This window comes from Budorcas taxicolor, chromosome 15 (assembly GCF_023091745.1).
Source record: "Budorcas taxicolor isolate Tak-1 chromosome 15, Takin1.1, whole genome shotgun sequence".
NCBI classification, from domain to species: Eukaryota; Metazoa; Chordata; class Mammalia; order Artiodactyla; family Bovidae; genus Budorcas; species Budorcas taxicolor.
This window is the reverse complement of record NC_068924.1, coordinates 47,767,731-47,777,213: the sequence shown is the minus strand read 5'-3', so window position 1 is coordinate 47,777,213 and position 9,483 is coordinate 47,767,731. Positions and strand designations below refer to the sequence as shown.

At 34.7% G+C, this 9,483-nt stretch overlaps 1 pseudogene; it reads left to right on the top strand.

Moving 5' to 3' along the window:
- The first annotated feature begins 8,212 nt into the window (after window positions 1–8,212).
- LOC128060766 (olfactory receptor 52A5-like) lies at window positions 8,213–9,161 on the top strand (annotated as a pseudogene).
- Window positions 9,162–9,483: the final 322 nt, after the last annotated feature.

Genomic DNA, 9,483 nt, shown 5'->3' with positions numbered 1-9,483 from the left:
GCTCTCATCTATCTTATTTCAAATAATACAAATTCAATCTGAGAAACACTAATTTTTAGTGCTAATGTTTGCTTTCTTCTGTTCATTTGTTTGCTGAAATAGAGAGCTCTAGATTTTACATTGGCAACAATGAAGCTCTGATTCCTATTTAAATAACTTCACTTGTATGGATACAGAATTACTTGGAGCATACATTTAGCCAGTAGATAACACAGAAGAAGAAATTATGAAGATTTTGTTTTTAATTAACTCAATTTTAAGGACATCTTTTAAAAGTGCAAATAAATATTAATACTTTTTTGCTTCTTCTGTTTAAAAATATGAAGTAGTATCAATGCTACTGTATAAAAATATCAGTGTGATGAATTATAGTATATTGTGTATGAAACAAAATCTATGCTGTTGTTTATAAATATACTTATTCTCATCATTTTTATTGTATTTAAGGCCCTAAAGTTCTTTGTTCTGCAATTATGTGTTGAGCATTAAGTCTATTTATACCTTATACATTGAAACATATTTATATTTTATATTTATAATACTAAGAAATGTAAGCATGTTTGTATTATTAAAATATTAAAATCATACTAAAATGTGTGATAGAGTTATAACTGAAGTTAATGGAAGTGTTAAGTAAATATAAAAAACTGTGCATTTAATATACTTGTTTTGACCTATGATATGATATATTAGCAATATTTTTTAGATAAAAGCAAGTTCTATAACTATATCTGAAGAAGAAACAACTAATTCTATAAGGGGAGATTATACATATTCTATATATATATAGAATCCTTATGTTTATATATATATATAACTTCCATCACACTTTTTCATGGAAGGCTCTTACTCTGGTTCTATCTCTGTGTGTGAAGCATTCATGATTAGCTCACATATTTGTGGAAAGTTATGCCAGTGCAGGTTAAGGTTTTTTATAACGAAGACCAAATCCTTCACTTTACAGATAGGGGAAGTAAGTTCAAGGTGTTCATATATAACAGTCAAGAGTAAAGAGAAATATGCTTACCCAAGATTTTACCTAAATTGGCTCTGACTGAACTGAACTGATATGTATACTTTTTCAAATGGTTTTCTTGTTAATTTTGTGTTTCCCAGTAAATACCCAGAAGTGAGATAGCTGGATATTGTGGGTAATGGATAATGGTTCTTTTCTGATTCCATATACATTTTAGATTTTTTTATTTCTGTGAAAAATATTCCTTGGAGTTTGATAGGAATAGCACTGAATACGTAGATGGCTTTAGGTGATAAGGACGTTTGACAGTTAATTCTCCCAAGCCATGAACACAGAATGCCTTCCCATTTATTTCTGTATTCATCAATTTCTTTCAAAAACATATGTACAGGTCTTTTCAATTCAGTTCAGTTAAGTCACTCAATCGTGTCCGACTTTTTGCAACCCCATGAATCGCAGCACGCCAGGCCTCCCTCTCCATCACCAACTCCCGGAGTTCACTCAGACTCATGTCCATCGAGTCAGTGATGCCATGCAGCCATCTCATCCTCTGTCATCCCCTTCTCCTCCTGCCCCCAATCCCTCCCAGCATCAAAGTCTTTTCCAATGAGTCAACTCTTCGCATGAGGTGGCCAAAGTTTACTTCCTTGGTTAAATTTATTCCCAAATTCATTTGATTATTTTTGTTGAGACTGCTAATAGAGTGGTTGTTTTCTCTTTCTGCTAAGGCACTGTTAGCATACAGAAATGCAACAAATTGTTCAACATCCAATTTGTATTCTTCAATGTTACTATATTCATACATCATGGTGAAGTTGATAGAGTAATTTGTGTATAAAATCATGTCATCCGCAAATAGTGACTGTTTCACTTCTTTCCAATTTGAATGAACTTTATTTCTTCTTCTCGCCTTAATTGCTCTGGCTAGGACTTCCAATATTTTGTTTACTAGGAGTGCCAAGAGTGGACATCCTTATCTTGTTCTTGTTCTTGTTCTTGTTCTTATAGGAATAACTTTCAGTTTCTCACTATGGAGTGTGTTACCTGTGAGTTTGTCACAGATGTCGTTTATTATGTTGAAGTACTTTCTATTCACACTTTATTGAAAGGAAATATAGTTATAGACTTAAATACTGTGTTTCAGCTCAGTTCAATCACTCAGTCGTATCTGACTCTTTGCGACCCCATGAATTGCAGCACGCCAGGCCTCCCTGTCCATCACCAACACCCAGAGTTCACTCAAACTCATGTCCATCGAGTCAGTGATGCTATCCAGTCATCTCATCCTCTGTCGTCCCCTTCTCCTCCTGCCCCCAATCCCTCCCAGCAACAGAGTATTTTCCAGTGAGTCAACTCTTCACATGAGGTGGCCAAAGTATTGGAGTTTCAGTTTTACCATCAGTCCTTCCAATGAACACCCAGGACTGATCTCCTTTAGAATGGAACAGTTGCAGTCCAAGGGATGCTCAAGAGTCTTCTCCAGCACCACAGTTCAAAAGCATCAATTCTTTGGCGCTCAGCTTTCTTCACAGTCCAACTCTCACATCCATACGTGACCACTGGAAAAACCATAGCCTTGACTAGATGGACCTTTGTTGGCAAAGTAATATCTCTGCTTTTGAATATGCTATCTAGGTTGGTCATAACTTTCCTTCCAAGGAGTAAGCATCTTTTAATTTTATGGCGGCAATCACCATCTGCAGTGATTTTGGAGCCCCTCCCTCAAATAAAGTCTGACACTGTTTCCACTGTTTCCCCATCTATTTCCCATGAAGTGATGGGACCAGATGCCTTGATCTTTGTTTTCTGAATGTTGAGCTTTAAGGCAACGTTTTCACTCTCCTCTTTCACTTTCATCAAGAGGCTTTTAGTTCCTCTTCACTTTCTGCCATAAGGGTGGTGTCATCTGCATATCTGAGGTTATTGATATTTCTCCCAGCAATCTTGATTCCAGCTTGTGCTTTTTCCAGCCCAGCATTTCTCATGATGTCCTCTGCATATAAGTTAAATACTGTGTTTAGTGTCATACAAAAAGAGAACTGTCATACATCAGTTTTGATAGATTAACATTCTTTTAATTTAGTACACTGTATCCATAAATCTAATACTATGAGAAGAATAATTCTAGCTTAGAGGGTTTTTTTTTCCTGCAATTAAACTTAATTTCAAAGTTGTTTACTTCTTCCACTCCTGCCTTCTAAAAGAAGATGAAGAGCCTTGCCTGAAGGCTTGTATCACACTTGTTAATGAAAGACTCTTACTCTGATTCTGTCTCTGTGCATGTGAAACATTCATGATTAGTTCATACAGTTGTGGAAGGTTATGCCAGGCAGGCTAATGTTTATCTGTCTGCCTTTTTTAATGACAAAGAAGACCAAATCCTTTACTTTACAGATGAGGGAAGTAAGCTCAAAGTGGTCATATATAATGGTCATAAGTAATGAGAAGTATGTTTACCCAAGATTTTGCCTGAATTGAAAAGTATGTTTACCCAAGATTTTGCCTGAATTGGCTCTGAACACACAGACTAGGTTAGCTCACTTGAAGCAAGGAAGAAGACAGAAATATGAGTACAAACTAATTGTATGTTCATCTGGACTATCCCATAGAAAGGATTGCGATAGTTTTAGAGCTCCCTACTTCTTGTTGTGACTGACTTTGTAATGAAAATAATAAAAATTACAATGCATCTATGTGGAAATCTTACTTCACAAACCAATAAGTATCCTCCCAAAGTCAACAATCTTTCCTTATGTAAAACATAAGATGAAATGTTACTCAGCCATATAAAAGAATGAAATAATGCCATTTGCAGTACCATGGGTGGACCTAGAAATTGTCATACTGAGTGAAGTAAGCCAGACAAAGACAATTATCATATGATATAACTTAAGTGTGGAATCTGAAAAATTGAGATAAATGAATTTATGCACAAAAGAGAAATAGACCCAGAATCATATGAAACAAACTTATGGTTACCAAAGGGGAAAGGGCCAGAGAGAGGGATAAATGATTTGTCCTTTATCTGTTTTATTGGAAACAACTTCATTATAATTGCATGTGCAATTATATATTACAATCCCAGGGCACACATGTAAGAAGATTGGAGATTTGAGCTTGTGAGTGTGTGTTCTTCTAGGTGCCTCTGAGACTGACACAGAAAAAAGGATCTAAGGAGACTGGAAAATTAGATTCTGTAACTGTGTATAGTCACTCTTATGAAATCCTAAAAGGAGAATCATATTGGTCAGGATTTCACCTAAAACACGAGGAGTATAATAAATATTACTGAGTTCCTCTTGGTCTGGCTAGCATTTTCCACCTCTCTTTCCCCCTTCTCACCCCTAATGACTCTCTTCATATCTTCAGTTAAAATAAGTATATGCCTTACTTATGTGAGTATTCAAAGGTAACACTGAAATAACAGAGGAAACTTATACATTAAGATGCTTAAATTCTTAGCATTTTTCTTAGACTGGTCCTTTACTTTTCCTAGTTCGCACCACCCTCCTTCTCCATGCATATATACTTCTGAAAACAAAGCAAATGCATCTGCAAATGCATTGAGTTTTGCACATTTTTGACATTAAACAAGTCTGGGGAAAGTAAAATACTAATGCATTCCTACTAGATATATTTAATAAATTTGAATGCTGCTAATACTCTTAGGTGATTCTTCATAGAGGAGGCAATGTTTGAGTTGAGAGTGTAATAAAAAAAATGAGTATTTGTCTCATAGGAAGGTCCAAAGTTGTGCAAGAGGAAACCTAGAGGAAGCATTACTAACAGAGGAAAGCCTAGCTAAGTAGTTCTAGAATTCTAAATTAGTTTGCAGAATTCTGTCATATATATTTTTTATGCCAGATATGTTTGTAATGGTGATGCTATATTAAAGTTATCTACACTATTAATAACAAATTTGGTAATTGAATCTCATTGCAAACTATTTAATCACTGAATGTATGACTGGATTTGAAGGAATGAATGGTTTTCCAGTTTTCTTCTAGATGAATTGAGGGTTTTTCTTCTCATATGTAATTAGACATACTAAAATACCTTTATAGAAATCCTGAACCTATTAAAATATTTTGACTATACTACAGGGGAACCTGGATCAAATAAAGATACTTGAATTTAAAACCCATATGCACTTTGATTTCTCCCTAATCACCCAAATGGAGTAATTTCACAAGTTGGGAACTGCTTAAGAGGCAGTTCAGCAGATGAGTTCTCTGTTCAGGTTAATTTATCCAGATATGACTATTTATTTATTCTGAAACAGTGGTTAGTACAACTATGGGACTGGAAAATATGTCTGGGCAGGTTGCCATTTTTAATGAGACGTAAAAGAACCATGGGGAAGAATATAGTTGTCGATGGAAATCAGCACATCAACAACATACAGTAAGAGAGAAAAAGCAACAAAAGAGGAGGGTGTCTTGAGACTGGATGAAAACAATATATTGGTATTATGGAAACAAAATTTGTATTTTAAAGACAAAATAATTTTAAGCACTGCACAAATATCAACTTAGAAGAGTCCTTTAAAATGTTTGATGTGTTTGGATAAAGTATAATTTTGAATTTTTTCTAAATATACAAGCTTTCAAGAATTATGGAGACAAAGTCTTATGGCAGTGATTTAAAAATAACTTAAATTGATTTTGAAAATATGGTGATTCATAGTGACACATTCTGAATTATAGCACCATTTAAATTGAGACAGCAGATATTAGCAGAAAATCACAGCATATGTTTGAATTATATTTTATCAGAAGGGGAATGACTACTAAATTAATATATGATTAATATATGATTAATATATAAATTTTGAGGGAAATATATATATATATATATATACACTAATTATCAGAGAGGAAGTAAAGGAATGATAATGGTGGCTAAGAGAGTAAAGCATCTATCTGCAATGTGGAAGAACTAGGTTCAATCCCTGGGTCAGGAAGATCCCCTGGAGAAGGAAATGGCAACCACTCCAGTACTCTTGCCTGGAAGATTCCACGGACGGAGGAGCCTGGTAAGCTACAGTCCATGGGATCGCAGAGTCACACACAACTAAGAAACTTAACTTCTCATCAAAACATAACTAGGAATTAACTGAAAGAGGAGTTTCCATGCCTGCTGTGGTAGGGAGTAGTAGAGAGAGGGAATCTAGAGTTTGTAAAATGTAACAAACATCTTATGACCAACAGGAAAGAGTTATTGCAGAGGGCTTGAAGAGAAAGGTGAAATTTATGAACATAAATGTCTGGAAATCATCAGGGAATTCAGTGCTGCATACATTTTATTGGAAACCCTTCCAGAATTGTGTTTTTTTCTATAAGTGAGTTTCTCTGTTGGAGAAGTGGAATATAGAGATTATAATATGAGATCATAAAGCATGTAGAAGTAAGGAATTGAAGAAGCAAGGATATTGTGTCAGGTCAAAAGGAGTAGCTAATATGTTATACCACAAGGAAAAAGTGTGAGGAAAACGTGAGTTGGGAAAAGGTAGTAAAGGCAGTAATGGTAAACTAAGACAATATGAGCCTTACATTAAACTTCTGTGAGGGTATAGGGAATTGAAAAATGAAGTTAATGAGGGACAGAGAATTGGGCAGAGACCGGGGTGTTTCTTCCTCAGTAAGATGGATGGTGATTTAGAAAAGCAAATGTGGATTCATTGATTCATGTCAATGTATGGCAAAACCAATACAGTATTGTATAGTAAAATAAAGTAAAAATAAAAATTAAAAAAAAGCAAACAAATAAACCTGTGAATTGCAGCTTTAAGGGACTAGAGATTAGTGTAATAATAGGATGCATTTTGGGCTCATTTATGAGTGTGTTTCTATAATGCCTGCAAGTAATTTTGCACAACCCTATTTGAAGAAGAGAATCTGTGGTCAACCAATATGGGTAAAAAGTAAATGCCATACTGGGTTGATTTACTGGGTTCTATGAGGTGTTTGGAGAGGCAGTCATATGAATGATGTGCCTGTTTTCAGTATACGCTATCACTTCCATAAAGAATGAATGGAGCATACAGAAAATAGTATCCAGAGGTGGATTTTAATAAATATATTAAAACTGCTTATTTTAAATCTGTAATCATATCATGAACTTGAATCCCACTGAACAAATATGGTTACTTATTCAATATTGCACAGTATATCTAAACATTATGTATATAGTTTTGATAGTTTCTCATTTATTATTCTGGAAAAATACTGATAAACTTTGGTGTACATATGAAAATATAGATATCATTATTTGATTAGATTTTGGTAATTGAAAAGTTTCTTTGAGAAATAATCATAAAACTTTCAATTTTTAGGTATTATTCTATCAGGTAAAATTTTTCCAGGTTCAGTTTTTGCAGAAATAAATTTGCATATGAGAAATTCATGTATCACCTTTTAGTATAGCAGACATTTGACTCATTTCTTTGTTGTCATTACATATTATTTTAATTATTTATCTGTAAAATATTTAATTTTATACATAATACTCAGAGAATTTCCCTAGGTTCCAACTTTGGGAGAAAACCAGATTCTAAATACTCTGTTACAACCTCTTTATGTGTCCCGTATTCATACTTAGCATGCCACTTGTCATGTGTAATTGTCACAGCTAAAGTTTTGCCTGTGTCATGTTTGATAAAGCCACTTTATAACTTATTTTCCCAAAATCTAGAGCAGCTCCTGAGAGTGTGTTGGTATTGTTATTATTATTTTACTTCTACTAGACTATCTGAATGAATTGGAAGTTCTTTGATTAGAAAAAAATGTTATATGTAGCACACCGTTTATATCAGGTCTTGTTAACTTAGAAGACCTAACTACATTCAATGAGATAGTTTTCAACTAATTTTGCAAAAACCATAGGAATTCACATTGACTGGAAGGAGTGCTTACTCTCTCTATAGTGAATATTTGTAAGCTTCCAAGGGTGTATGTGTTTATATCTATCTGTATGCATAACAAAAAAAGAGACAGAGAAATAGAGAACAGAAGGAAAAGTCAAAATAAATTATTCAGGGAAACTCTATCTGCATTCACAACCAAATTTAACTGCAATATCAAAAAACAAAAATGAGTATGTGTGTCAAAATGCCATTTGAAATCACATTTAACTACTGATGGTATGAACCTAGGTAAAAACGTAAAACAGGAAAGATACTCAACAAAAACCGCCATCTTGAATCAGACTCTCTAAACCAGAGAGTTCAAAACAAACATGTTCCAGCTCAATGGTACAGTCTTGATGCCCTCGGTGCTGACACTGATTGGGATCTCTGGCCTGGAGTCTATGCAGTTCTGGATCAGCATTTCTTTCTATGCCATGCACATCACTGCTCCGTTTGGGAATTTCCTGCTACTGGTCATTATCAAATCTGAGCCCAGCCTTCATGAACCCGTATATCTTTTCCTGGCAATGCTTTGAGTGACAGACATTACTCTCAGTACCTGCATCCTGCCAAAAATGTTAGGACTATTCTGGTTCCATTCACCAGAAATATATTTTGATGCCTATCTTTCAGATATGGCTCATCTATACCTTCCAGTGTATTGAGTCAGGTATTCTGCTGGCCATGGCCTTGGATTGCTACATGGCAATTTGTGATCCTCTGAGACATGCAATCACTTTACCCACAAACTCCTCACTCAGATTGGGGTTGGAGAGACACTCCGAGCAGTCCTCTTTGCAACTCCATGTCTCATCCTCATCAAATGCTGGCTGAAACACTATTGGACCACTGTGGTTCCCCATTCATACTGTGAACACATGGCCACTGTGAAGCTAGCAGCAGAAGATATTCAAATCAACAAGATCTACGGTCTCTTTGTGGTTTTCATTATATTCTAATTTGACATAATCTTCATCATACTGTCTTACATTGGAATATTTGTAACTGTCTTCAGTCTGACTCAAAAAGAAGCTAGACTCAAAGTTTTTAACACTTGCATTGCCCACATTTGTGTCTTCCTTGAGTTTTATCCCCTCGGTTTCTTCTTGTTTTTTTGCACATAAGTTTGGGTTCCATATTCCACCTTACATTCATATTCTTCTATCTAATCTCTATCTGCTTGTCCCATCTTTGCTCAATCCTATTGTTTATGGTGTGAAGACCAAACAGATTCGAGATCAAATATCCAAGATTTTCCACTCTAAGAATGCATCTTGAGTTCTCATTTATCTTATTTCAAACAATAGCAGAAACAAGTACTGAGAAAAATGTTCTTGAGAGTTTGTGCTTTCTCATGTTCATTGTGTGCTGAAGAGCAATGTTCTGGTTTTGCATTCAAGACAATAAGGCCTTGACTCCTATTTAAACATCTTAGCTTGTTTTGGATGCAAAGTTTTTTGAAACACACAGAATTAGTCATATTTAATCTACACATGATATAAAGTACAAAAATTAAGCTCAATTGACTCTTGGTGACAGATGTTTCTTAAAAGAAAAATAATAATATTTTAGCCTAAGTTAAAATATATCAAGTGTCATT